General features: G+C 39.7%; 32 non-coding genes across 32 annotated transcripts; all 32 read left to right on the top strand.

Moving 5' to 3' along the window:
* Positions 1-588: 588 nt before the first annotated feature.
* TRNAQ-UUG (transfer RNA glutamine (anticodon UUG)) lies at positions 589-660 on the top strand. The gene has a single exon. It is a non-coding gene; the product is annotated as a tRNA-Gln (tRNA).
* Positions 661-960: 300 nt separating this feature from the next.
* TRNAQ-UUG (transfer RNA glutamine (anticodon UUG)) lies at positions 961-1032 on the top strand. Its single transcript has one exon. It is a non-coding gene; the product is annotated as a tRNA-Gln (tRNA).
* A 671-nt stretch (positions 1033-1703) lies between these two features.
* TRNAQ-UUG (transfer RNA glutamine (anticodon UUG)) lies at positions 1704-1775 on the top strand. Its single transcript has one exon. It is a non-coding gene; the product is annotated as a tRNA-Gln (tRNA).
* A 298-nt stretch (positions 1776-2073) lies between these two features.
* TRNAQ-UUG (transfer RNA glutamine (anticodon UUG)) lies at positions 2074-2145 on the top strand. The gene has a single exon. It is a non-coding gene; the product is annotated as a tRNA-Gln (tRNA).
* A 300-nt stretch (positions 2146-2445) lies between these two features.
* TRNAQ-UUG (transfer RNA glutamine (anticodon UUG)) lies at positions 2446-2517 on the top strand. The gene has a single exon. It is a non-coding gene; the product is annotated as a tRNA-Gln (tRNA).
* A 299-nt stretch (positions 2518-2816) lies between these two features.
* TRNAQ-UUG (transfer RNA glutamine (anticodon UUG)) lies at positions 2817-2888 on the top strand. Its single transcript has one exon. It is a non-coding gene; the product is annotated as a tRNA-Gln (tRNA).
* Positions 2889-3188: 300 nt separating this feature from the next.
* Positions 3189-3260, top strand: TRNAQ-UUG (transfer RNA glutamine (anticodon UUG)). Its single transcript has one exon. It is a non-coding gene; the product is annotated as a tRNA-Gln (tRNA).
* A 671-nt stretch (positions 3261-3931) lies between these two features.
* TRNAQ-UUG (transfer RNA glutamine (anticodon UUG)) lies at positions 3932-4003 on the top strand. Its single transcript has one exon. It is a non-coding gene; the product is annotated as a tRNA-Gln (tRNA).
* A 1042-nt stretch (positions 4004-5045) lies between these two features.
* On the top strand, positions 5046-5117 carry TRNAQ-UUG (transfer RNA glutamine (anticodon UUG)). The gene has a single exon. It is a non-coding gene; the product is annotated as a tRNA-Gln (tRNA).
* Positions 5118-8176: 3059 nt separating this feature from the next.
* On the top strand, positions 8177-8248 carry TRNAQ-UUG (transfer RNA glutamine (anticodon UUG)). The gene has a single exon. It is a non-coding gene; the product is annotated as a tRNA-Gln (tRNA).
* Positions 8249-8548: 300 nt separating this feature from the next.
* On the top strand, positions 8549-8620 carry TRNAQ-UUG (transfer RNA glutamine (anticodon UUG)). Its single transcript has one exon. It is a non-coding gene; the product is annotated as a tRNA-Gln (tRNA).
* Positions 8621-9291: 671 nt separating this feature from the next.
* TRNAQ-UUG (transfer RNA glutamine (anticodon UUG)) lies at positions 9292-9363 on the top strand. The gene has a single exon. It is a non-coding gene; the product is annotated as a tRNA-Gln (tRNA).
* Positions 9364-9661: 298 nt separating this feature from the next.
* On the top strand, positions 9662-9733 carry TRNAQ-UUG (transfer RNA glutamine (anticodon UUG)). The gene has a single exon. It is a non-coding gene; the product is annotated as a tRNA-Gln (tRNA).
* Positions 9734-10033: 300 nt separating this feature from the next.
* On the top strand, positions 10034-10105 carry TRNAQ-UUG (transfer RNA glutamine (anticodon UUG)). The gene has a single exon. It is a non-coding gene; the product is annotated as a tRNA-Gln (tRNA).
* A 1415-nt stretch (positions 10106-11520) lies between these two features.
* On the top strand, positions 11521-11592 carry TRNAQ-CUG (transfer RNA glutamine (anticodon CUG)). Its single transcript has one exon. It is a non-coding gene; the product is annotated as a tRNA-Gln (tRNA).
* A 2313-nt stretch (positions 11593-13905) lies between these two features.
* TRNAQ-UUG (transfer RNA glutamine (anticodon UUG)) lies at positions 13906-13977 on the top strand. Its single transcript has one exon. It is a non-coding gene; the product is annotated as a tRNA-Gln (tRNA).
* Positions 13978-14277: 300 nt separating this feature from the next.
* TRNAQ-UUG (transfer RNA glutamine (anticodon UUG)) lies at positions 14278-14349 on the top strand. The gene has a single exon. It is a non-coding gene; the product is annotated as a tRNA-Gln (tRNA).
* Positions 14350-15020: 671 nt separating this feature from the next.
* Positions 15021-15092, top strand: TRNAQ-UUG (transfer RNA glutamine (anticodon UUG)). Its single transcript has one exon. It is a non-coding gene; the product is annotated as a tRNA-Gln (tRNA).
* Positions 15093-15390: 298 nt separating this feature from the next.
* On the top strand, positions 15391-15462 carry TRNAQ-UUG (transfer RNA glutamine (anticodon UUG)). Its single transcript has one exon. It is a non-coding gene; the product is annotated as a tRNA-Gln (tRNA).
* A 1415-nt stretch (positions 15463-16877) lies between these two features.
* TRNAQ-CUG (transfer RNA glutamine (anticodon CUG)) lies at positions 16878-16949 on the top strand. Its single transcript has one exon. It is a non-coding gene; the product is annotated as a tRNA-Gln (tRNA).
* A 672-nt stretch (positions 16950-17621) lies between these two features.
* TRNAQ-UUG (transfer RNA glutamine (anticodon UUG)) lies at positions 17622-17693 on the top strand. Its single transcript has one exon. It is a non-coding gene; the product is annotated as a tRNA-Gln (tRNA).
* Positions 17694-17993: 300 nt separating this feature from the next.
* TRNAQ-UUG (transfer RNA glutamine (anticodon UUG)) lies at positions 17994-18065 on the top strand. Its single transcript has one exon. It is a non-coding gene; the product is annotated as a tRNA-Gln (tRNA).
* A 1198-nt stretch (positions 18066-19263) lies between these two features.
* Positions 19264-19335, top strand: TRNAQ-UUG (transfer RNA glutamine (anticodon UUG)). The gene has a single exon. It is a non-coding gene; the product is annotated as a tRNA-Gln (tRNA).
* A 300-nt stretch (positions 19336-19635) lies between these two features.
* Positions 19636-19707, top strand: TRNAQ-UUG (transfer RNA glutamine (anticodon UUG)). The gene has a single exon. It is a non-coding gene; the product is annotated as a tRNA-Gln (tRNA).
* Positions 19708-20006: 299 nt separating this feature from the next.
* TRNAQ-CUG (transfer RNA glutamine (anticodon CUG)) lies at positions 20007-20078 on the top strand. The gene has a single exon. It is a non-coding gene; the product is annotated as a tRNA-Gln (tRNA).
* Positions 20079-20378: 300 nt separating this feature from the next.
* TRNAQ-UUG (transfer RNA glutamine (anticodon UUG)) lies at positions 20379-20450 on the top strand. The gene has a single exon. It is a non-coding gene; the product is annotated as a tRNA-Gln (tRNA).
* Positions 20451-20748: 298 nt separating this feature from the next.
* Positions 20749-20820, top strand: TRNAQ-UUG (transfer RNA glutamine (anticodon UUG)). Its single transcript has one exon. It is a non-coding gene; the product is annotated as a tRNA-Gln (tRNA).
* Positions 20821-22390: 1570 nt separating this feature from the next.
* TRNAQ-UUG (transfer RNA glutamine (anticodon UUG)) lies at positions 22391-22462 on the top strand. Its single transcript has one exon. It is a non-coding gene; the product is annotated as a tRNA-Gln (tRNA).
* A 300-nt stretch (positions 22463-22762) lies between these two features.
* On the top strand, positions 22763-22834 carry TRNAQ-UUG (transfer RNA glutamine (anticodon UUG)). Its single transcript has one exon. It is a non-coding gene; the product is annotated as a tRNA-Gln (tRNA).
* A 1787-nt stretch (positions 22835-24621) lies between these two features.
* Positions 24622-24693, top strand: TRNAQ-UUG (transfer RNA glutamine (anticodon UUG)). Its single transcript has one exon. It is a non-coding gene; the product is annotated as a tRNA-Gln (tRNA).
* Positions 24694-25737: 1044 nt separating this feature from the next.
* On the top strand, positions 25738-25809 carry TRNAQ-UUG (transfer RNA glutamine (anticodon UUG)). Its single transcript has one exon. It is a non-coding gene; the product is annotated as a tRNA-Gln (tRNA).
* A 1043-nt stretch (positions 25810-26852) lies between these two features.
* On the top strand, positions 26853-26924 carry TRNAQ-UUG (transfer RNA glutamine (anticodon UUG)). Its single transcript has one exon. It is a non-coding gene; the product is annotated as a tRNA-Gln (tRNA).
* The last annotated feature ends 239 nt before the right edge of the window (positions 26925-27163 follow it).

Raw genomic sequence — 27163 nt, 5'->3', positions numbered from 1 at the left:
CGCCAATCTGTAATAAATCCTTCCTTAAAATCATCATCTGATGGCAGTTCCTAAAACAATAATACCATTCATGATATCAATGCGTGAGAAGGTGTCAATGTCTGAGTGACGCACAGGTATTCGAAATGCATCGGTCATCTCAGTTGAAAGGATTTTTATGTTTCTGAGTAATGTTTGTTTTCACCATAGAAATGTATAAAGGAAGGAAGTATTACAGGTCCTATGGTGTAATGGTTATCACTCTGGACTTTGAATCCTGCTATCCGAGTTCAAATCTCGGTAGGACCTTCGTTTATTTTGGTATGATATATCGTCGAGATAAACATCGATATATACAAACTTGCGGCGCAGGAGGAATGCGACGTGCCCTCACGCCAATCTGTAATAAATCCTTCCTTAAAATCATCATCTGATGGCAGTTGCTAAAACAATAATACCATTCATGATATCAATGCGTGAGAAGGTGTCAATGTCTGAGTGACGCACAGGTATTCGAAATGCATCGGTCATCTCAGTTGAAAGGATTTTTATCTTTCTGAGTAATGTTTGTTTTCATCATAGAAATGTATATTGGCAGGAAGTATTACAGGCCCTATGGTGTAATGGTTAGCACTCTGGACTTTGAATCCAGCGATCCGAGTTCAAATCTCGGTAGGACCTTCGTTTATTTTGGTATAATATATCGCCGAGATAAATATCGATATATACAAACATGCGGCGCAGGAGGAATGCGACGTGCTCTCACGCCAATCTGTAATAAATCCTTCCTTAAAATCATCATCTGATGGCAGTTCCTAAAACAATAATACCATTCATGATATCAATGCGTGAGAAGGTGTCAATGTCTGAGTGACGCACAGGTATTCGAATTGCATCGGTCATCTCAGTTGAAAGGATTTTTATCTTTCTGCGTAATGTTAGTTTTCACCATAGAAACGTATATTGGAAGGAAGTATTACAGGTCCTATGGTGTAATGGTTAGCACTCTGGACTTTGAATCCAGCGATCCGAGTTCAAATCTCGGTAAGACCTTCGTTTATTTTGGTATGATATATTCTGAAATAAACATCGATATATACAAACTTGCGGCGCAGGAGGAATGCGACGTGCCCTCACGCCAATCTGTAATAAATCCTTCCTTAAAATCATCATCTGATGGCAGTTCCTAAAACAATAATACCATTCATGATATCAATGCGTGAGAATGTGTCAATGTCTGAGTGACGCACAGGTATTCGAAATGCATCGGTCATCTCAGTTGAAAGGATTTTTATCTTTCTGAGTAATATTTGTTTTCACCATAGAAAGGTATATTGGAAGGAGGTATTACAGGCTCTATGGTGTAATGGTTAGCACTCTGGACTCTGAATCCAGCGATACGAGTTCAAATCTCGGTGGGACAATCGTTTATTTTGGTATGATATATCGCCGAGATAAACATCGATTTATACAAACTTGCGGCGCAGGAGGAATGCGACGTGCCCTCACTCCAATCTGTAATAAATTCTTCCTAAAAATCATCATCTGAGGGCAGTTGCTAAAACAATAATACCATTCATGATATCAATGCGTGAGAAGGTGTCAATGTCTGAGTGACGCACAGGTATTCGAAATGCATCGGTCATCTCAGTTGAAAGGATTTTTATCTTTCTGAGTAATGTTTGTTTTCACCATAGAAATGTATATTGGAAGGAAGTTATACAGGTCCTATGGTGTAATGGTTAGCACTCTGGACTTTGAATCCAGCGATCCGAGTTCAAATCTCGGTAGGACCTTCGTTTATTTTGGTATGATATATGCTGAAATAAACATCGATATATACAAACTTGCGGCGAGGAGGAATGCGACGTGCCCTCACGCCAATCTGTAATAAATCCTTCCTTAAAATCATCATCTGATGGCAGTTCCTAAAACAATAATACCATTCATGATATCAATGCGTGAGAAGGTGTCAATGTCTGAGTGACGCACAGGTATTCGAATTGCATCGGTCATCTCAGTTGAAAGGGTTTTTATCTTTCTGATTAATGTTTGTTTTCACCATAGGAACGTATATTGGAAGGAAGTATTACAGGCCGTATGGTGTAATGGTTAGCACTCTGGACTTTGAATCCAGCGATCCGAGTTCAAATCTCGGTAGGACCTTCGTTTATTTTGGTATAATATATCGCCGAGATAAATATCGATATATACAAACATGCGGCGCAGGAGGAATGCGACGTGCTCTCACGCCAATCTGTAATAAATCCTTCCTTAAAATCATCATCTGATGGCAGTTCCTAAAACAATAATACCATTCATGATATCAATGCGTGAGAAGGTGTCAATGTCTGAGTGACGCACAGGTATTCGAATTGCATCGGTCATCTCAGTTGAAAGGATTTTTATCTTTCTGCGTAATGTTAGTTTTCACCATAGAAACGTATATTGGAAGGAAGTATTACAGGTCCTATGGTGTAATGGTTAGCACTCTGGACTTTGAATCCAGCGATCCGAGTTCAAATCTCGGTAAGACCTTCGTTTATTTTGGTATGATATATTCTGAAATAAACATCGATATATACAAACTTGCGGCGCAGGAGGAATGCGACGTGCCCTCACGCCAATCTGTAATAAATCCTTCCTTAAAATCATCATCTGATGGCAGTTCCTAAAACAATAATACCATTCATGATATCAATGCGTGAGAAGGTGTCAATGTCTGAGTGACGCACAGGTATTCGAATTGCATCGGTCATCTCAGTTGAAAGGGTTTTTATCTTTCTGATTAATGTTTGTTTTCACCATAGGAACGTATATTGGAAGGAAGTATTACAGGCCGTATGGTGTAATGGTTAGCACTCTGGACTTTGAATCCAGCGATCCGAGTTCAAATCTCGGTAGGACCTTCGTTTATTTTGGTATAATATATCGCCGAGATAAATATCGATATATACAAACATGCGGCGCAGGAGGAATGCGACGTGCTCTCACGCCAATCTGTAATAAATCCTTCCTTAAAATCATCATCTGATGGCAGTTCCTAAAACAATAATACCATTCATGATATCAATGCGTGAGAAGGTGTCAATGTCTGAGTGACGCACAGGTATTCGAATTGCATCGGTCATCTCAGTTGAAAGGATTTTTATCTTTCTGCGTAATGTTAGTTTTCACCATAGAAACGTATATTGGAAGGAAGTATTACAGGTCCTATGGTGTAATGGTTAGCACTCTGGACTTTGAATCCAGCGATCCGAGTTCAAATCTCGGTAAGACCTTCGTTTATTTTGGTATGATATATTCTGAAATAAACATCGATATATACAAACTTGCGGCGCAGGAGGAATGCGACGTGCCCTCACGCCAATCTGTAATAAATCCTTCCTTAAAATCATCATCTGATGGCAGTTCCTAAAACAATAATACCATTCATGATATCAATGCGTGAGAATGTGTCAATGTCTGAGTGACGCACAGGTATTCGAAATGCATCGGTCATCTCAGTTGAAAGGATTTTTATCTTTCTGAGTAATATTTGTTTTCACCATAGAAAGGTATATTGGAAGGAGGTATTACAGGCTCTATGGTGTAATGGTTAGCACTCTGGACTCTGAATCCAGCGATACGAGTTCAAATCTCGGTGGGACAATCGTTTATTTTGGTATGATATATCGCCGAGATAAACATCGATTTATACAAACTTGCGGCGCAGGAGGAATGCGACGTGCCCTCACTCCAATCTGTAATAAATTCTTCCTAAAAATCATCATCTGAGGGCAGTTGCTAAAACAATAATACCATTCATGATATCAATGCGTGAGAAGGTGTCAATGTCTGAGTGACGCACAGGTATTCGAAATGCATCGGTCATCTCAGTTGAAAGGATTTTTATCTTTCTGAGTAATGTTTGTTTTCACCATAGAAATGTATATTGGAAGGAAGTTATACAGGTCCTATGGTGTAATGGTTAGCACTCTGGACTTTGAATCCAGCGATCCGAGTTCAAATCTCGGTAGGACCTTCGTTTATTTTGGTATGATATATGCTGAAATAAACATCGATATATACAAACTTGCGGCGAGGAGGAATGCGACGTGCCCTCACGCCAATCTGTAATAAATCCTTCCTTAAAATCATCATCTGATGGCAGTTCCTAAAACAATAATACCATTCATGATATCAATGCGTGAGAAGGTGTCAATGTCTGAGTGACGCACAGGTATTCGAATTGCATCGGTCATCTCAGTTGAAAGGGTTTTTATCTTTCTGATTAATGTTTGTTTTCACCATAGGAACGTATATTGGAAGGAAGTATTACAGGCCGTATGGTGTAATGGTTAGCACTCAGGACTTTGAAGCCAGCGATCCCAGTTCAAATCTCGGTAGGACCTTCGTTTATTTTGGTATGATATATCGCCGAGATAAACATCGATATATACAAACTTGCGGCGCAGGAGGAATGCGACGTGCCCTCACGCCAATCCGTAATAAATCCTTCCTTAAAATCATCATCTGAGGACAGTTCCTAAAACAATAATACCATTCATGATATCAATGCGTGAGAAGGTGTCAATGTCTGAGTGACGCACAAGTATTCGAATTGCATCGGTCATCTCAGTTGAAAGGGTTTTTATCTTTCTGAGTAATGTTTGTTTTCACCATAGGAACGTATATTGGAAGGAAGTATTACAGGCCGTATGGTGTAATGGTTAGCACTCAGGACTTTGAATCCAGCGATCCCAGTTCAAATCTCGGTAGGACCTTCGTTTATTTTGGTATGATATATCGCCGAGATAAACATCGATATATACAAACTTGCGGCGCAGGAGGAATGCGACGTGCCCTCACGCCAATCTGTAATAAATCCTTCCTTAAAATCATCATCTGATGGCAGTTCCTAAAACACTAATACCATTCATGATATCAATGCGTGAGACGTTGTCAATGTCTGAGTGACGCACAGGTATTCGAATTGCATCGGTCATCTCAGTTGAAAGGATTTTTCTCTTTCTGAGTAATGTTTGTTTTCACCATAGAAACGTATATTGGAAGGAAGTATTACTGGTCCTATGGTGTAATGGTTAGCACTCTGGACTTTGAATCCAGCGATCCGAGTTCAAATCTCGGTAGGACCTTCGTTTATTTTGGTATGATATATCGCCGAGATAAATATCGATATATACAAACATGCGGCGCAGGAGGAATGCGACGTGCCCTCACGCCAATCTGTAATAAATCCTTCCTTAAAATCATCATCTGATGGCAGTTCCTAAAACAATAATACCATTCATGATATCAATGCGTGAGAAGGTGTCAATGTCTGAGTGACGCACAGGTATTCGAATTGCATCGGTCATCTCAGTTGAAAGGATTATTATCTTTCTGAGTAATGTTTGTTTTTACCATAGAAATGTATATTGGAAGGAAGTATTACAGTCCCTATGGTGTAATGGTCAGAACTCTGGACTCTGAATCCAGTGATCCGAGTTCAAATCTCGGTAGGACCTTCGTTTATTTTGGTATGATATACCGCCGAGATAAACATCGATATATACAAACTTGCGGCGCAGGAGGAATGCGACGTGCCCTCACGCCAATCTGTAATAAATCCTTCCTTAAAATCATCATCTGAGGGCAGTTCCTAAAACAATAATACCATTCATGATATCAATGCGTGAGAAGGTGTAAATGTCTGAGTGACGCACAAGTATTCGAATTGCATCGGTCATCTCAGTTGAAAGGGTTTTTATCTTTCTGAGTAATGTTTGTTTTCACCATAGGAACGTATATTGGAAGGAAGTGTTACAGGCCGTATGGTGTAATGGTTAGCACTCAGGACTTTGAATCCAGCGATCCCAGTTCAAATCTCGGTAGGACCTTCGTTTATTTTGGTATGATATATCGCCGAGATAAACATCGATATATACAAACTTGCGGCGCAGGAGGAATGCGACGTGCCCTCACGCCAATCTGTAATAAATCCTTCCTTAAAATCATCATCTGATGGCAGTTCCTAAAACACTAATACCATTCATGATATCTATGCGTGAGAAGTTGTCAATGTCTGAGTGACGCACAGGTATTCGAATTGCATCGGTCATCTCAGTTGAAAGGATTTTTCTCTTTCTGAGTAATGTTTGTTTTCACCATAGAAACGTATATTGGAAGGAAGTATTACAGGTCCTATGGTGTAATGGTTAGCACTCCCGACTTTGAATCCAGCGATTCGAGTTCAAATCTCGGTAGGACCTTCATTTATTTTGGTATGATATATCGCCGAGATAAACATCGACATATACAAACTAGCGTCGTAGGAGGAATGCGACGTGCCCTCACGCCAATCTGTAATAAATCCTTCCTGAAAATCATCATCTGATGGCAGTTCCTAAAACACTAATACCATTCATGATATCAATGCGTGAGAAGGTGTCAATGTCTGAGTGACGCACAGGTATTCGAATTGCATCGGTCATCTCAGTTGAAAGGGTTTTTATCTTTCTGAGTAATGTTTGTTTTCACCATAGGAACGTATATTGGAAGGAAGTGTTACAGGCCGTATGGTGTAATGGTTAGCACTCAGGACTTTGAATCCAGCGATCCCAGTTCAAATCTCGGTAGGACCTTCGTTTATTTTGGTATGATATATCGCCGAGATAAACATCGATATATACAAACTTGCGGCGCAGGAGGAATGCGACGTGCCCTCACGCCAATCTGTAATAAATCCTTCCTTAAAATCATCATCTGATGGCAGTTCCTAAAACACTAATACCATTCATGATATCTATGCGTGAGAAGTTGTCAATGTCTGAGTGACGCACAGGTATTCGAATTGCATCGGTCATCTCAGTTGAAAGGATTTTTCTCTTTCTGAGTAATGTTTGTTTTCACCATAGAAACGTATATTGGAAGGAAGTATTACAGGTCCTATGGTGTAATGGTTAGCACTCCCGACTTTGAATCCAGCGATTCGAGTTCAAATCTCGGTAGGACCTTCATTTATTTTGGTATGATATATCGCCGAGATAAACATCGACATATACAAACTAGCGTCGTAGGAGGAATGCGACGTGCCCTCACGCCAATCTGTAATAAATCCTTCCTGAAAATCATCATCTGATGGCAGTTCCTAAAACACTAATACCATTCATGATATCAATGCGTGAGAAGGTGTCAATGTCTGAGTGACGCACAGGTATTCGAATTGCATCGGTCATCTCAGTTGAAAAGATTTTTATCTTCCTGAGCAATGTTTTTTTTTTCACCATAGAAATGTATATTAGAATGCAATATTACAGGCCCTATGGTGTAATGGTTAGCAATCTGGACTCTGAATCCAGCGATCCGAGTTCAAATCTCGGTAGGACGTTCGTTTATTTTGGTATGATATATCTTCCTGAGTAATGTTTTTTTTTCAACATAGAAATGTATATTAGTATGCAGTATTACAGGCCATATGGTGTAATGGTTAGCACTCTGGACTTTGAATCCAGCGATCCGAGTTCAAATCTCGGTAGGACCTTCGTTTATTTTGGTATGATATATCGCTGAAATAAACATCGATATATACAAACTTGCGGCGCAGGAGGAATGCGACGTGCCCTCACGCCAATCTGTAATAAATCCTTCCTTAAAATCATCATCTGATGGCAGTTCCTAAAACAATAATACCATTCATGATATCAATGCGTGAGAAGGTGTCAATGTCTGAGTGACGCACAGGTATTCGAAATGCATCGGTCATCTCAGTTGAAAGGATTTTTATGTTTCTGAGTAATGTTTGTTTTCACCATAGAAATGTATAAAGGAAGGAAGTATTACAGGTCCTATGGTGTAATGGTTATCACTCTGGACTTTGAATCCTGCTATCCGAGTTCAAATCTCTGTAGGACCTTCGTTTATTTTGGTATGATATATCGCCGAGATAAACATCGATATATACAAACTTGCGGCGCAGGAGGAATGCGACGTGCCCTCACGCCAATCTGTAATAAATCCTTCCTTAAAATCATCATCTGATGGCAGTTGCTAAAACAATAATACCATTCATGATATCAATGCGTGAGAAGGTGTCAATGTCTGAGTGACGCACAGGTATTCGAAATGCATCGGTCATCTCAGTTGAAAGGATTTTTATCTTTCTGAGTAATGTTTGTTTTCATCATAGAAATGTATATTGGCAGGAAGTATTACAGGCCCTATGGTGTAATGGTTAGCACTCTGGACTTTGAATCCAGCGATCCGAGTTCAAATCTCGGTAGGACCTTCGTTTATTTTGGTATGATATATCGCCGAGATAAATATCGATATATACAAACATGCGGCGCAGGAGGAATGCGACGTGCTCTCACGCCAATCTGTAATAAATCCTTCCTTAAAATCATCATCTGATGGCAGTTCCTAAAACAATAATACCATTCATGATATCAATGCGTGAGAAGGTGTCAATGTCTGAGTGACGCACAGGTATTCGAATTGCATCGGTCATCTCAGTTGAAAGGATTTTTATCTTTCTGCGTAATGTTAGTTTTCACCATAGAAACGTATATTGGAAGGAAGTATTACAGGTCCTATGGTGTAATGGTTAGCACTCTGGACTTTGAATCCAGCGATCCGAGTTCAAATCTCGGTAAGACCTTCGTTTATTTTGGTATGATATATGCTGAAATAAACATCGATATATACAAACTTGCGGCGCAGGAGGAATGCGACGTGCCCTCACGCCAATCTGTAATAAATCCTTCCTTAAAATCATCATCTGATGGCAGTTCCTAAAACAATAATACCATTCATGATATCAATGCGTGAGAATGTGTCAATGTCTGAGTGACGCACAGGTACTCGAAATGCATCGGTCATCTCAGTTGAAAGGATTTTTATCTTTCTGAGTAATATTTGTTTTCACCATAGAAAGGTATATTGGAAGGAGGTATTACAGGCTCTATGGTGTAATGGTTAGCACTCTGGACTCTGAATCCAGCGATACGAGTTCAAATCTCGGTGGGACATTCGTTTATTTTGGTATGATATATCGCCGAGATAAACATCGATTTATACAAACTTGCGGCGCAGGAGGAATGCGACGTGCCCTCACTCCAATCTGTAATAAATTCTTCCTAAAAATCATCATCTGAGGGCAGTTGCTAAAACAATAATACCATTCATGATATCAATGCGTGAGAAGGTGTCAATGTCTGAGTGACGCACAGGTATTCGAAATGCATCGGTCATCTCAGTTGAAAGGATTTTTATCTTTCTGAGTAATGTTTGTTTTCACCATAGAAATGTATATTGGAAGGAAGTTATACAGGTCCTATGGTGTAATGGTTAGCACTCTGGACTTTGAATCCAGCGATCCGAGTTCAAATCTCGGTAGGACCTTCGTTTATTTTGGTATGATATATGCTGAAATAAACATCGATATATACAAACTTGCGGCGAGGAGGAATGCGACGTGCCCTCTCGCCAATCTGTAATAAATCCTTCCTTAAAATCATCATCTGATGGCAGTTCCTAAAACAATAATACCATTCATGATATCAATGCGTGAGAAGGTGTCAATGTCTGAGTGACGCACAGGTATTCGAAATGCATCGGTCATCTCAGTTGAAAGGATTTTTATCTTTCTGAGTAATGTTTGTTTTCACCATAGAAATGTATAAAGGAAGGAAGTATTACTGGTCCTATGGTGTAATGGTTAGCACTCTGGACTTTGAATCCAGCGATCCGAGTTCAAATCTCGGTAGGACCTTCGTTTATTTTGGTATGATATATCGCCGAGATAAATATCGATATATACAAACATGCGGCGCAGGAGGAATGCGACGTGCCCTCACGCCAATCTGTAATAAATCCTTCCTTAAAATCATCATCTGATGGCAGTTCCTAAAACAATAATACCATTCATGATATCAATGCGTGAGAAGGTGTCAATGTCTGAGTGACGCACAGGTATTCGAATTGCATCAGTCATCTCAGTTGAAAGGATTTTTATCTTTCTGAGTAATGTTTGTTTTCACCATAGAAATGTATAAAGGAAGGAAGTATTACTGGTCCTATGGTGTAATGGTTAGCACTCTGGACTTTGAATCCAGCGATCCGAGTTCAAATCTCGGTAGGACCTTCGTTTATTTTGGTATGATATATCGCCGAGATAAATATCGATATATACAAACATGCGGCGCAGGAGGAATGCGACGTGCCCTCACGCCAATCTGTAATAAATCCTTCCTTAAAATCATCATCTGATGGCAGTTCCTAAAACAATAATACCATTCATGATATCAATGCGTGAGAAGGTGTCAATGTCTGAGTGACGCACAGGTATTCGAATTGCATCAGTCATCTCAGTTGAAAGGATTTTTATCTTTCTGCGTAATGTTAGTTTTCACCATAGGAACGTATATTGGAAGGAAGTATTACAGGTCCTATGGTGTAATGGTTAGCACTCTGGACTTTGAATCCAGCGAACCGACTTCAAATCTCGGTAGGACCTTCGTTTATTTTGGTATGATATATGCTGAAATAAACATCGATATATACAAACTTGCGGCGCAGTAGGAATGCGACGTGCCCTCACGCCAATCTGTAATAAATCCTTCCTTAAAATCATCATCTGATGGCAGTTCCTAAAACAATAATACCATTCATGATATCAATGCGTGAGAATGTGTCAATGTCTGAGTGACGCACAGGTATTCGAAATGCATCGGTCATCTCAGTTGAAAGGATTTTTATCTTTCTGAGTAATATTTGTTTTCACCATAGAAAGGTATATTGGAAGGAGGTATTACAGGCTCTATGGTGTAATGGTTAGCACTCTGGACTCTGAATCCAGCGATACGAGTTCAAATCTCGGTGGGACATTCGTTTATTTTGGTATGATATATCGCCGAGATAAACATCGATTTATACAAACTTGCGGCGCAGGAGGAATGCGACGTGCCCTCACTCCAATCTGTAATAAATTCTTCCTAAAAATCATCATCTGAGGGCAGTTGCTAAAACAATAATACCATTCATGATATCAATGCGTGAGAAGGTGTCAATGTCTGAGTGACGCACAGGTATTCGAAATGCATCGGTCATCTCAGTTGAAAGGATTTTTATGTTTCTGAGTAATGTTTGTTTTCACCATAGAAATGTATAAAAGAAGGAAGTATTACAGGTCCTATGGTGTAATGGTTATCACTCTGGACTTTGAATCCTGCTATCCGAGTTCAAATCTCGGTAGGACCTTCCTTTATTTTGGTATGATATATCGCCGAGATAAACATCGATATATACAAACTTGCGGCGCAGGAGGAATGCGACGTGCCCTCACGCCAATCTGTAATAAATCCTTCCTTAAAATCATCATCTGATGGCAGTTGCTAAAACAATAATACCATTCATGATATCAATGCGTGAGAAGGTGTCAATGTCTGAGTGACGCACAGGTATTCGAAATGCATCGGTCATCTCAGTAGAAAGGATTTTTATCTTTCTGAGTAATATTTGTTTTCACAATAGAAATGTATATTGGAAAGAAGTATTACAGGCTCTATGGTGTAATGGTTAGCACTCTGGACTCTGAATCCAGCGATCCGAGTTCAAATCTCGGTAGGGCCTTTGTTTATTTTGGTATGATATATCGCCGAGATAAATATCGATATATACAAACATGCGGCGCAGGAGGAATGCGACGTGCCCTCACGCCAATCTGTAATAAATCCTTCCTTAAAATCATCATCTGATGGCAGTTCCTAAAACAATAATACCATTCATGATATCAATGCGTGAGAAGGTGTCAATGTCTGAGTGACGCACAGGTATTCGAATTGCATCAGTCATCTCAGTTGAAAGGATTTTTATCTTTCTGCGTAATGTTAGTTTTCACCATAGGAACGTATATTGGAAGGAAGTATTACAGGTCCTATGGTGTAATGGTTAGCACTCTGGACTTTGAATCCAGCGAACCGACTTCAAATCTCGGTAGGACCTTCGTTTATGTTGGTATGATATATGCTGAAATAAACATCGATATATACAAACTTGCGGCGCAGTAGGAATGCGACGTGCCCTCACGCCAATCTGTAATAAATCCTTCCTTAAAATCATCATCTGATGGCAGTTCCTAAAACAATAATACCATTCATGATATCAATGCGTGAGAATGTGTCAATGTCTGAGTGACGCACAGGTATTCGAAATGCATCGGTCATCTCAGTTGAAAGGATTTTTATCTTTCTGAGTAATATTTGTTTTCACCATAGAAAGGTATATTGGAAGGTGGTATTACAGGCTCTATGGTGTAATGGTTAGCACTCTGGACTCTGAATCCAGCGATACGAGTTCAAATCTCGGTGGGACATTCGTTTATTTTGGTATGATATATCGCCGAGATAAACATCGATTTATACAAACTTGCGGCGCAGGAGGAATGCGACGTGCCCTCACTCCAATCTGTAATAAATTCTTCCTAAAAATCATCATCTGAGGGCAGTTGCTAAAACAATAATACCATTCATGATATCAATGCGTGAGAAGGTGTCAATGTCTGAGTGACGCACAGGTATTCGAAATGCATCGGTCATCTCAGTTGAAAGGATTTTTATGTTTCTGAGTAATGTTTGTTTTCACCATAGAAATGTATAAAAGAAGGAAGTATTACAGGTCCTATGGTGTAATGGTTATCACTCTGGACTTTGAATCCTGCTATCCGAGTTCAAATCTCGGTAGGACCTTCCTTTATTTTGGTATGATATATCGCCGAGATAAACATCGACATATACAAACTAGCGTCGTAGGAGGAATGCGACGTGCCCTCACGCCAATCTGTAATAAATCCTTCCTGAAAATCATCATCTGATGGCAGTTCCTAAAACACTAATACCATTCATGATATCAATGCGTGAGAAGGTGTCAATGTCTGAGTGACGCACAGGTATTCGAATTGCATCGGTCATCTCAGTTGAAAAGATTTTTATCTTCCTGAGCAATGTTTTTTTTTCACCATAGAAATGTATATTAGAATGCAATATTACAGGCCCTATGGTGTAATGGTTAGCAATCTGGACTCTGAATCCAGCGATCCGAGTTCAAATCTCGGTAGGACGTTCGTTTATTTTGGTATGATATATCTTCCTGAGTAATGTTTTTTTTTCAACATAGAAATGTATATTAGTATGCAGTATTACAGGCCATATGGTGTAATGGTTAGCACTCTGGACTTTGAATCCAGCGATCCGAGTTCAAATCTCGGTAGGACCTTCGTTTATTTTGGTATGATATATCGCTGAAATAAACATCGATATATACAAACTTGCGGCGCAGGAGGAATGCGACGTGCCCTCACGCCAATCTGTAATAAATCCTTCCTTAAAATCATCATCTGATGGCAGTTCCTAAAACAATAATACCATTCATGATATCAATGCGTGAGAAGGTGTCAATGTCTGAGTGACGCACAGGTATTCGAAATGCATCGGTCATCTCAGTTGAAAGGATTTTTATGTTTCTGAGTAATGTTTGTTTTCACCATAGAAATGTATAAAGGAAGGAAGTATTACAGGTCCTATGGTGTAATGGTTATCACTCTGGACTTTGAATCCTGCTATCCGAGTTCAAATCTCTGTAGGACCTTCGTTTATTTTGGTATGATATATCGCCGAGATAAACATCGATATATACAAACTTGCGGCGCAGGAGGAATGCGACGTGCCCTCACGCCAATCTGTAATAAATCCTTCCTTAAAATCATCATCTGATGGCAGTTGCTAAAACAATAATACCATTCATGATATCAATGCGTGAGAAGGTGTCAATGTCTGAGTGACGCACAGGTATTCGAAATGCATCGGTCATCTCAGTTGAAAGGATTTTTATCTTTCTGAGTAGTGTTTGTTTTCATCATAGAAATGTATATTGGCAGGAAGTATTACAGGCCCTATGGTGTAATGGTTAGCACTCTGGACTTTGAATCCAGCGATCCGAGTTCAAATCTCGGTAGGACCTTCGTTTATTTTGGTATGATATATCGCCGAGATAAATATCGATATATACAAACATGCGGCGCAGGAGGAATGCGACGTGCTCTCACGCCAATCTGTAATAAATCCTTCCTTAAAATCATCATCTGATGGCAGTTCCTAAAACAATAATACCATTCATGATATCAATGCGTGAGAAGGTGTCAATGTCTGAGTGACGCACAGGTATTCGAATTGCATCGGTCATCTCAGTTGAAAGGATTTTTATCTTTCTGCGTAATGTTAGTTTTCACCATAGAAACGTATATTGGAAGGAAGTATTACAGGTCCTATGGTGTAATGGTTAGCACTCTGGACTTTGAATCCAGCGATCCGAGTTCAAATCTCGGTAAGACCTTCGTTTATTTTGGTATGATATATGCTGAAATAAACATCGATATATACAAACTTGCGGCGCAGGAGGAATGCGACGTGCCCTCACGCCAATCTGTAATAAATCCTTCCTTAAAATCATCATCTGATGGCAGTTCCTAAAACAATAATACCATTCATGATATCAATGCGTGAGAATGTGTCAATGTCTGAGTGACGCACAGGTATTCGAAATGCATCGGTCATCTCAGTTGAAAGGATTTTTATCTTTCTGAGTAATATTTGTTTTCACCATAGAAAGGTATATTGGAAGGAGGTATTACAGGCTCTATGGTGTAATGGTTAGCACTCTGGACTCTGAATCCAGCGATACGAGTTCAAATCTCGGTGGGACATTCGTTTATTTTGGTATGATATATCGCCGAGATAAACATCGATTTATACAAACTTGCGGCGCAGGAGGAATGCGACGTGCCCTCACTCCAATCTGTAATAAATTCTTCCTAAAAATCATCATCTGAGGGCAGTTGCTAAAACAATAATACCATTCATGATATCAATGCGTGAGAAGGTGTCAATGTCTGAGTGACGCACAGGTATTCGAAATGCATCGGTCATCTCAGTTGAAAGGATTTTTATCTTTCTGAGTAATGTTTGTTTTCACCATAGAAATGTATATTGGAAGGAAGTTATACAGGTCCTATGGTGTAATGGTTAGCACTCTGGACTTTGAATCCAGCGATCCGAGTTCAAATCTCGGTAGGACCTTCGTTTATTTTGGTATGATATATGCTGAAATAAACATCGATATATACAAACTTGCGGCGAGGAGGAATGCGACGTGCCCTCTCGCCAATCTGTAATAAATCCTTCCTTAAAATCATCATCTGATGGCAGTTCCTAAAACAATAATACCATTCATGATATCAATGCGTGAGAAGGTGTCAATGTCTGAGTGACGCACAGGTATTCGAAATGCATCGGTCATCTCAGTTGAAAGGATTTTTATCTTTCTGAGTAATGTTTGTTTTCACCATAGAAATGTATAAAGGAAGGAAGTATTACTGGTCCTATGGTGTAATGGTTAGCACTCTGGACTTTGAATCCAGCGATCCGAGTTCAAATCTCGGTAGGACCTTCGTTTATTTTGGTATGATATATCGCCGAGATAAATATCGATATATACAAACATGCGGCGCAGGAGGAATGCGACGTGCCCTCACGCCAATCTGTAATAAATCCTTCCTTAAAATCATCATCTGATGGCAGTTCCTAAAACAATAATACCATTCATGATATCAATGCGTGAGAAGGTGTCAATGTCTGAGTGACGCACAGGTATTCGAATTGCATCGGTCATCTCAGTTGAAAGGATTTTTATCTTTCTGCGTAATGTTAGTTTTCACCATAGGAACGTATATTGGAAGGAAGTATTACAGGTCCTATGGTGTAATGGTTAGCACTCTGGACTTTGAATCCAGCGAACCGACTTCAAATCTCGGTAGGACCTTCGTTTATTTTGGTATGATATATGCTGAAATAAACATCGATATATACAAACTTGCGGCGCAGTAGGAATGCGACGTGCCCTCACGCCAATCTGTAATAAATCCTTCCTTAAAATCATCATCTGATGGCAGTTCCTAAAACAATAATACCATTCATGATATCAATGCGTGAGAATGTGTCAATGTCTGAGTGACGCACAGGTATTCGAAATGCATCGGTCATCTCAGTTGAAAGGATTTTTATCTTTCTGAGTAATATTTGTTTTCACCATAGAAAGGTATATTGGAAGGAGGTATTACAGGCTCTATGGTGTAATGGTTAGCACTCTGGACTCTGAATCCAGCGATACGAGTTCAAATCTCGGTGGGACATTCGTTTATTTTGGTATGATATATCGCCGAGATAAACATCGATTTATACAAACTTGCGGCGCAGGAGGAATGCGACGTGCCCTCACTCCAATCTGTAATAAATTCTTCCTAAAAATCATCATCTGAGGGCAGTTGCTAAAACAATAATACCATTCATGATATCAATGCGTGAGAAGGTGTCAATGTCTGAGTGACGCACAGGTATTCGAAATGCATCGGTCATCTCAGTTGAAAGGATTTTTATGTTTCTGAGTAATGTTTGTTTTCACCATAGAAATGTATAAAAGAAGGAAGTATTACAGGTCCTATGGTGTAATGGTTATCACTCTGGACATTGAATCCTGCTATCCGAGTTCAAATCTCGGTAGGACCTTCCTTTATTTTGGTATGATATATCGCCGAGATAAACATCGATATATACAAACTTGCGGCGCAGGAGGAATGCGACGTGCCCTCACGCCAATCTGTAATAAATCCTTCCTTAAAATCATCATCTGATGGCAGTTGCTAAAACAATAATACCATTCATGATATCAATGCGTGAGAAGGTGTCAATGTCTGAGTGACGCACAGGTATTCGAAATGCATCGGTCATCTCAGTAGAAAGGATTTTTATCTTTCTGAGTAATATTTGTTTTCACAATAGAAATGTATATTGGAAAGAAGTATTACAGGCTCTATGGTGTAATGGTTAGCACTCTGGACTCTGAATCCAGCGATCCGAGTTCAAATCTCGGTAGGGCCTTTGTTTATTTTGGTATGATATATCGCCGAGATAAAAATCGATATATACAAACTTGCGGCGCAGGAGGAATGCGACGTGCCCTCACTCCAATCTGTAATAAATCCTTCTTAAAAATCATCATCTGAGGGCAGTTGCTAAAACAAGAATACCATTCATGATATCAATGCGTGAGAAGGTGTCAATGTTTGAGTGACGCACATGTATTCGAATTGCATCGGTCATCTCAGTTGAAAGGATTTTTATCTTTCTGAGTAATATTTGTTTTCACCATAGAAACGTATATTGAAAGGAAGTATTACAGGCTCTATGGTGTAATGGTTAGCACTCTGGGGTCTGAATCCAGCGATCCGAGTTCAAATCTCGGTAGGACCTTCGTTTATTTTGGTATGATATATCGCCGAGATAAACATCGATATATACAAACTTGCGGCGCAGGAGGAATGCGACGTGCCCTCACGCCAATCTGTAATAAATACTTCCTTAAAATCATCATCTGATGGCAGTTCCTAAAACAATAATACCATTCATGATATCAATGCGTGAGAAGGTGTCAATGTCTGAGTGACGCACAGGTATTCGAAATGCATCGGTCATCTCAGTTGAAAGGATTTTTATCTTTCTGAGTAATGTTTGTTTTCACCATAGAAATGTATAAAGGAAGGAAGTATTACTGGTCCTATGGTGTAATGGTTAGCACTCTGGACTTTGAATCCAGCGATCCGAGTTCAAATCTCGGTAGGACCTTCGTTTATTTTGGTATGATATATCGCCGAGATAAACATCGATATATACAAACTTGCGGCGCAGGAGGAATGCGACGTGCCCTCACGCCAATCTGTAATAAATCCTTCCTTAAAATCATCATCTGATGGCAGTTCCTAAAACAATAATACCATTCATGATATCAATGCGTGAGAAGGTGTCAATGTCTGAGTGACGCACAGGTATTCGAAATGCATCGGTCATCTCAGTTGAAAGGATTTTTATGTTTCTGAGTAATGTTTGTTTTCACCATAGAAATGTATAAAAGAAGGAAGTATTACAGGTCCTATGGTGTAATGGTTATCACTCTGGACTTTGAATCCTGATATCCGAGTTCAAATCTCGGTAGGACCTTCCTTTATTTTGGTATGATATATCGCCGAGATAAACATCGACATATACAAACTAGCGTCGTAGGAGGAATGCGACGTGCCCTCACGCCAATCTGTAATAAATCCTTCCTGAAAATCATCATCTGATGGCAGTTCCTAAAACACTAATACCATTCATGATATCAATGCGTGAGAAGGTGTCAATGTCTGAGTGACGCACAGGTATTCGAATTGCATCGGTCATCTCAGTTGAAAAGATTTTTATCTTCCTGAGCAATGTTTTTTTTTCACCATAGAAATGTATATTAGAATGCAATATTACAGGCCCTATGGTGTAATGGTTAGCAATCTGGACTCTGAATCCAGCGATCCGAGTTCAAATCTCGGTAGGACGTTCGTTTATTTTGGTATGATATATCTTCCTGAGTAATGTTTTTTTTTCAACATAGAAATGTATATTAGTATGCAGTATTACAGGCCATATGGTGTAATGGTTAGCACTCTGGACTTTGAATCCAGCGATCCGAGTTCAAATCTCGGTAGGACCTTCGTTTATTTTGGTATGATATATCGCTGAAATAAACATCGATATATACAAACTTGCGGCGCAGGAGGAATGCGACGTGCCCTCACGCCAATCTGTAATAAATCCTTCCTTAAAATCATCATCTGATGGCAGTTCCTAAAACAATAATACCATTCATGATATCAATGCGTGAGAAGGTGTCAATGTCTGAGTGACGCACAGGTATTCGAAATGCATCGGTCATCTCAGTTGAAAGGATTTTTATGTTTCTGAGTAATGTTTGTTTTCACCATAGAAATGTATAAAGGAAGGAAGTATTACAGGTCCTATGGTGTAATGGTTATCACTCTGGACTTTGAATCCTGCTATCCGAGTTCAAATCTCTGTAGGACCTTCGTTTATTTTGGTATGATATATCGCCGAGATAAACATCGATATATACAAACTTGCGGCGCAGGAGGAATGCGACGTGCCCTCACGCCAATCTGTAATAAATCCTTCCTTAAAATCATCATCTGATGGCAGTTGCTAAAACAATAATACCATTCATGATATCAATGCGTGAGAAGGTGTCAATGTCTGAGTGACGCACAGGTATTCGAAATGCATCGGTCATCTCAGTTGAAAGGATTTTTATCTTTCTGAGTAGTGTTTGTTTTCATCATAGAAATGTATATTGGCAGGAAGTATTACAGGCCCTATGGTGTAATGGTTAGCACTCTGGACTTTGAATCCAGCGATCCGAGTTCAAATCTCGGTAGGACCTTCGTTTATTTTGGTATGATATATCGCCGAGATAAATATCGATATATACAAACATGCGGCGCAGGAGGAATGCGACGTGCTCTCACGCCAATCTGTAATAAATCCTTCCTTAAAATCATCATCTGATGGCAGTTCCTAAAACAATAATACCATTCATGATATCAATGCGTGAGAAGGTGTCAATGTCTGAGTGACGCACAGGTATTCGAATTGCATCGGTCATCTCAGTTGAAAGGATTTTTATCTTTCTGCGTAATGTTAGTTTTCACCATAGAAACGTATATTGGAAGGAAGTATTACAGGTCCTATGGTGTAATGGTTAGCACTCTGGACTTTGAATCCAGCGATCCGAGTTCAAATCTCGGTAAGACCTTCGTTTATTTTGGTATGTTATATGCTGAAATAAACATCGATATATACAAACTTGCGGCGCAGGAGGAATGCGACGTGCCCTCACGCCAATCTGTAATAAATCCTTCCTTAAAATCATCATCTGATGGCAGTTCCTAAAACAATAATACCATTCATGATATCAATGCGTGAGAATGTGTCAATGTCTGAGTGACGCACAGGTATTCGAAATGCATCGGTCATCTCAGTTGAAAGGATTTTTATCTTTCTGAGTAATATTTGTTTTCACCATAGAAAGGTATATTGGAAGGAGGTATTACAGGCTCTATGGTGTAATGGTTAGCACTCTGGACTCTGAATCCAGCGATACGAGTTCAAATCTCGGTAGGACCTTCGTTTATTTTGGTATGATATATCGCCGAGATAAACATCGATTTATACAAACTTGCGGCGCAGGAGGAATGCGACGTGCCCTCACTCCAATCTGTAATAAATTCTTCCTAAAAATCATCATCTGAGGGCAGTTGCTAAAACAATAATACCATTCATGATATCAATGCGTGAGAAGGTGTCAATGTCTGAGTGACGCACAGGTATTCGAAATGCATCGGTCATCTCAGTTGAAAGGATTTTTATCTTTCTGAGTAATGTTTGTTTTCACCATAGAAATGTATATTGGAAGGAAGTTATACAGGTCCTATGGTGTAATGGTTAGCACTCTGGACTTTGAATCCAGCGATCCGAGTTCAAATCTCGGTAGGACCTTCGTTTATTTTGGTATGATATATGCTGAAATAAACATCGATATATACAAACTTGCGGCGAGGAGGAATGCGACGTGCCCTCTCGCCAATCTGTAATAAATCCTTCCTTAAAATCATCATCTGATGGCAGTTCCTAAAACAATAATACCATTCATGATATCAATGCGTGAGAAGGTGTCAATGTCTGAGTGACGCACAGGTATTCGAAATGCATCGGTCATCTCAGTTGAAAGGATTTTTATCTTTCTGAGTAATGTTTGTTTTCACCATAGAAATGTATAAAGGAAGGAAGTATTACTGGTCCTATGGTGTAATGGTTAGCACTCTGGACTTTGAATCCAGCGATCCGAGTTCAAATCTCGGTAGGACCTTCGTTTATTTTGGTATGATATATCGCCGAGATAAACATCGATATATACAAACTTGCGGCGCAGGAGGAATGCGACGTGCCCTCACGCCAATCTGTAATAAATCCTTCCTTAAAATCATCATCTGATGGCAGTTCCTAAAACAATAATACCATTCATGATATCAATGCGTGAGAAGGTGTCAATGTCTGAGTGACGCACAGGTATTCGAAATGCATCGGTCATCTCAGTTGAAAGGATTTTTATGTTTCTGAGTAATGTTTGTTTTCACCATAGAAATGTATAAAAGAAGGAAGTATTACAGGTCCTATGGTGTAATGGTTATCACTCTGGACTTTGAATCCTGCTATCCGAGTTCAAATCTCGGTAGGACCTTCCTTTATTTTGGTATGATATATCGCCGAGATAAACATCGACATATACAAACTAGCGTCGTAGGAGGAATGCGACGTGCCCTCACGCCAATCTGTAATAAATCCTTCCTGAAAATCATCATCTGATGGCAGTTCCTAAAACACTAATACCATTCATGATATCAATGCGTGAGAAGGTGTCAATGTCTGAGTGACGCACAGGTATTCGAATTGCATCGGTCATCTCAGTTGAAAAGATTTTTATCTTCCTGAGCAATGTTTTTTTTTCACCATAGAAATGTATATTAGAATGCAATATTACAGGCCCTATGGTGTAATGGTTAGCAATCTGGACTCTGAATCCAGCGATCCGAGTTCAAATCTCGGTAGGACGTTCGTTTATTTTGGTATGATATATCTTCCTGAGTAATGTTTTTTTTTCAACATAGAAATGTATATTAGTATGCAGTATTACAGGCCATATGGTGTAATGGTTAGCACTCTGGACTTTGAATCCAGCGATCCGAGTTCAAATCTCGGTAGGACCTTCGTTTATTTTGGTATGATATATCGCTGAAATAAACATCGATATATACAAACTTGCGGCGCAGGAGGAATGCGACGTGCCCTCACGCCAATCTGTAATAAATCCTTCCTTAAAATCATCATCTGATGGCAGTTCCTAAAACAATAATACCATTCATGATATCAATGCGTGAGAAGGTGTCAATGTCTGAGTGACGCACAGGTATTCGAAATGCATCGGTCATCTCAGTTGAAAGGATTTTTATGTTTCTGAGTAATGTTTGTTTTCACCATAGAAATGTATAAAGGAAGGAAGTATTACAGGTCCTATGGTGTAATGGTTATCACTCTGGACTTTGAATCCTGCTATCCGAGTTCAAATCTCTGTAGGACCTTCGTTTATTTTGGTATGATATATCGCCGAGATAAACATCGATATATACAAACTTGCGGCGCAGGAGGAATGCGACGTGCCCTCACGCCAATCTGTAATAAATCCTTCCTTAAAATCATCATCTGATGGCAGTTGCTAAAACAATAATACCATTCATGATATCAATGCGTGAGAAGGTGTCAATGTCTGAGTGACGCACAGGTATTCGAAATGCATCGGTCATCTCAGTTGAAAGGATTTTTATCTTTCTGAGTAGTGTTTGTTTTCATCATAGAAATGTATATTGGCAGGAAGTATTACAGGCCCTATGGTGTAATGGTTAGCACTCTGGACTTTGAATCCAGCGATCCGAGTTCAAATCTCGGTAGGACCTTCGTTTATTTTGGTATGATATATCGCCGAGATAAATATCGATATATACAAACATGCGGCGCAGGAGGAATGCGACGTGCTCTCACGCCAATCTGTAATAAATCCTTCCTTAAAATCATCATCTGATGGCAGTTCCTAAAACAATAATACCATTCATGATATCAATGCGTGAGAAGGTGTCAATGTCTGAGTGACGCACAGGTATTCGAATTGCATCGGTCATCTCAGTTGAAAGGATTTTTATCTTTCTGCGTAATGTTAGTTTTCACCATAGAAACGTATATTGGAAGGAAGTATTACAGGTCCTATGGTGTAATGGTTAGCACTCTGGACTTTGAATCCAGCGATCCGAGTTCAAATCTCGGTAAGACCTTCGTTTATTTTGGTATGATATATGCTGAAATAAACATCGATATATACAAACTTGCGGCGCAGGAGGAATGCGACGTGCCCTCACGCCAATCTGTAATAAATCCTTCCTTAAAATCATCATCTGATGGCAGTTCCTAAAACAATAATACCATTCATGATATCAATGCGTGAGAATGTGTCAATGTCTGAGTGACGCACAGGTATTCGAAATGCATCGGTCATCTCAGTTGAAAGGATTTTTATCTTTCTGAGTAATATTTGTTTTCACCATAGAAAGGTATATTGGAAGGAGGTATTACAGGCTCTATGGTGTAATGGTTAGCACTCTGGACTCTGAATCCAGCGATACGAGTTCAAATCTCGGTGGGACATTCGTTTATTTTGGTATGATATATCGCCGAGATAAACATCGATTTATACAAACTTGCGGCGCAGGAGGAATGCGACGTGCCCTCACTCCAATCTGTAATAAATCCTTCCTAAAAATCATCATCTGAGGGCAGTTGCTAAAACAATATTACCATTCATGATATCAATGCGTGAGAAGGTGTCAATGTCTGAGTGACGCACAGGTATTCGAAATGCATCGGTCATCTCAGTTGAAAGGATTTTTATCTTTCTGAGTAATATTTGTTTTCACCATAGAAAGGTATATTGGAAGGAGGTATTACAGGCTCTATGGTGTAATGGTTAGCACTCTGGACTCTGAATCCAGCGATACGAGTTCAAATCTCGGTGGGACATTCGTTTATTTTGGTATGATATATCGCCGAGATAAACATCGATTTATACAAACTTGCGGCGCAGGAGGAATGCGACGTGCCCTCACGCCAATCTGTAATAAATCCTTCCTTAAAATCATCATCTGATGGCAGTTGCTAAAACAATAATACCATTCATGATATCAATGCGTGAGAAGGTGTCAATGTCTGAGTGACGCACAGGTATTCGAAATGCATCGGTCATCTCAGTAGAAAGGATTTTTATCTTTCTGAGTAATATTTGTTTTCACAATAGAAATGTATATTGGAAAGAAGTATTACAGGCTCTATGGTGTAATGGTTAGCACTCTGGACTCTGAATCCAGCGATACGAGTTCAAATCTCGGTAGGACATTCGTTTATTTTGGTATGATATATCGCCGAGATAAACATCGATTTATACAAACTTGCGGCGCAGGAGGAATGCGACGTGCCCTCACTCCAATCTGTAATAAATCCTTCTTAAAAATCATCATCTGAGGGCAGTTGCTAAAACAAGAATACCATTCATGATATCAATGCGTGAGAAGGTGTCAATGTTTGAGTGACGCACATGTATTCGAATTGCATCGGTCATCTCAGTTGAAAGGATTTTTATCTTTCTGAGTAATATTTGTTTTCACCATAGAAACGTATATTGAAAGGAAGTATTACAGGCTCTATGGTGTAATGGTTAGCACTCTGGGGTCTGAATCCAGCGATCCGAGTTCAAATCTCGGTAGGACCTTCGTTTATTTTGGTATGATATATCGCCGAGATAAACATCGATATATACAAACTTGCGGCGCAGGAGGAATGCGACGTGCCCTCACGCCAATCTGTAATAAATACTTCCTTAAAATCATCATCTGATGGCAGTTCCTAAAACAATAATACCATTCATGATATCAATGCGTGAGAAGGTGTCAATGTCTGAGTGACGCACAGGTATTCGAAATGCATCGGTCATCTCAGTTGAAAGGATTTTTATCTTTCTGAGTAATGTTTGTTTTCACCATAGAAATGTATAAAGGAAGGAAGTATTACTGGTCCTATGGTGTAATGGTTAGCACTCTGGACTTTGAATCCAGCGATCCGAGTTCAAATCTCGGTAGGACCTTCGTTTATTTTGGTATGATATATCGCCGAGATAAACATCGATATATACAAACTTGCGGCGCAGGAGGAATGCGACGTGCCCTCACGCCAATCTGTAATAAATCCTTCCTTAAAATCATCATCTGATGGCAGTTCCTAAAACAATAATACCATTCATGATATCAATGCGTGAGAAGGTGTCAATGTCTGAGTGACGCACAGGTATTCGAATTGCATCGGTCATCTCAGTTGAAAGGTTTTTTATCTTTCTGATTAATGTTTGTTTTCACCATAGGAACGTATATTGGAAGGAAGTATTACAGGCCGTATGGTGTAATGGTTAGCACTCAGGACTTTGAAGCCAGCGATCCCAGTTCAAATCTCGGTAGGACCTTCGTTTATTTTGGTATGATATATCGCCGAGATAAACATCGATATATACAAACTTGCGGCGCAGGAGGAATGCGACGTGCCCTCACGCCAATCTGTAATAAATCCTTCCTTAAAATCATCATCTGAGGACAGTTCCTAAAACAATAATACCATTCATGATATCAATGCGTGAGAAGGTGTCAATGTCTGAGTGACGCACAAGTATTCGAATTGCATCGGTCATCTCAGTTGAAAGGGTTTTTATCTTTCTGAGTAATGTTTGTTTTCACCATAGGAACGTATATTGGAAGGAAGTATTACAGGCCGTATGGCGTAATGGTTAGCACTCAGGACTTTGAATCCAGCGATCCCAGTTCAAATCTCGGTAGGACCTTCGTTTATTTTGGTATGATATATCGCCGAGATAAACATCGATATATACAAACTTGCGGCGCAGGAGGAATGCGACGTGCCCTCACGCCAATCTGTAATAAATCCTTCCTTAAAATCATCATCTGATGGCAGTTCCTAAAACACTAATACCATTCATGATATCAATGCGTGAGACGTTGTCAATGTCTGAGTGACGCACAGGTATTCGAATTGCATCGGTCATCTCAGTTGAAAGGATTTTTCTCTTTCTGAGTAATGTTTGTTTTCACCATAGAAACGTATATTGGAAGGAAGTATTACTGGTCCTATGGTGTAATGGTTAGCACTCTGGACTTTGAATCCAGCGATCCGAGTTCAAATCTCGGTAGGACCTTCGTTTATTTTGGTATGATATATCGCCGAGATAAATATCGATATATACAAACATGCGGCGCAGGAGGAATGCGACGTGCCCTCACGCCAATCTGTAATAAATCCTTCCTTAAAATCATCATCTGATGGCAGTTCCTAAAACAATAATACCATTCATGATATCAATGCGTGAGAAGGTGTCAATGTCTGAGTGACGCACAGGTATTCGAATTGCATCGGTCATCTCAGTTGAAAGGATTTTTATCTTTCTGAGTAATGTTAGTTTTCACCATAGAAACGTATATTGGAAGGAAGTATTACAGTTCCTATGGTGTAATGGTTAGCACTCTGGACTTTGAATCCAGCGATCCGAGTTCAAATCTCGGCAGGACCTTCGTTTATTTTGGTATGATATATGCTGAAATAAACATCGATATATACAAACTTGCGGCGCAGGAGGAATGCGACGTGCCCTCACGCCAATCTGTAATAAATCCTTCCTTAAAATCATCATCTGATGGCAGTTCCTAAAACAATAATACCATTCATGATATCAATGCTCGAGAATGTGTCAATGTCTGAGTGACGCACAGGTATTCGAAATGCATCGGTCATCTCAGTTGAAAGGATTTTTATCTTTCTGAGTAATATTTGTTTTCACCATAGAAAGGTATATTGGAAGGAGGTATTACCGGCTCTATGGTGTAATGGTTAGCACTCTGGACTCTGAATCCAGCGATACGAGTTCAAATCTCGGTAGGACATTCGTTTATTTTGGTATGATATATCGCCGAGATAAACATCGATTTATACAAACTTGCGGCGCAGGAGGAATGCGACGTGCCCTCACTCCAATCTGTAATAAATTCTTCCTAAAATTCATCATCTGAGGGCAGTTGCTAAAACAATAATACCATTCATGATATCAATGCGTGAGAAGGTGTCAATGTCTGAGTGACGCACAGGTATTCGAAATGCATCGGTCATCTCAGTTGAAAGGATTTTTATGTTTCTGAGTAATGTTTGTTTTCACCATAGAAATGTATAAAGGAAGGAAGTATTACAGGTCCTATGGTGTAATGGTTATCACTCTGGACTTTGAATCCTGTTATCCGAGTTCAAATCTCGGTAGGACCTTCGTTTATTTTGGTATGACATATCGCCGAGATAAACATCGATATATACAAACTTGCGGCGCAGGAGGAATGCGACGTGCCCTCACGCCAATCTGTAATAAATCCTTCCTTAAAATCATCATCTGATGGCAGTTCCTAAAACAATAATACCATTCATGATATCAATGCGTGAGAAGGTGTCAATGTCTGAGTGACGCACAAGTATTCGAATTGCATCGGTCATCTCAGTTGAAAGGGTTT

This window comes from Saccoglossus kowalevskii, chromosome 11, assembly GCF_978046115.1.
Source record: "Saccoglossus kowalevskii chromosome 11, keSacKowa6.1, whole genome shotgun sequence".
Taxonomy (NCBI): Eukaryota; Metazoa; Hemichordata; class Enteropneusta; family Harrimaniidae; genus Saccoglossus; species Saccoglossus kowalevskii.
The sequence above is the reverse complement of the archived record's forward strand: the minus strand, read 5'-3'. Positions and strand labels throughout refer to the sequence as shown.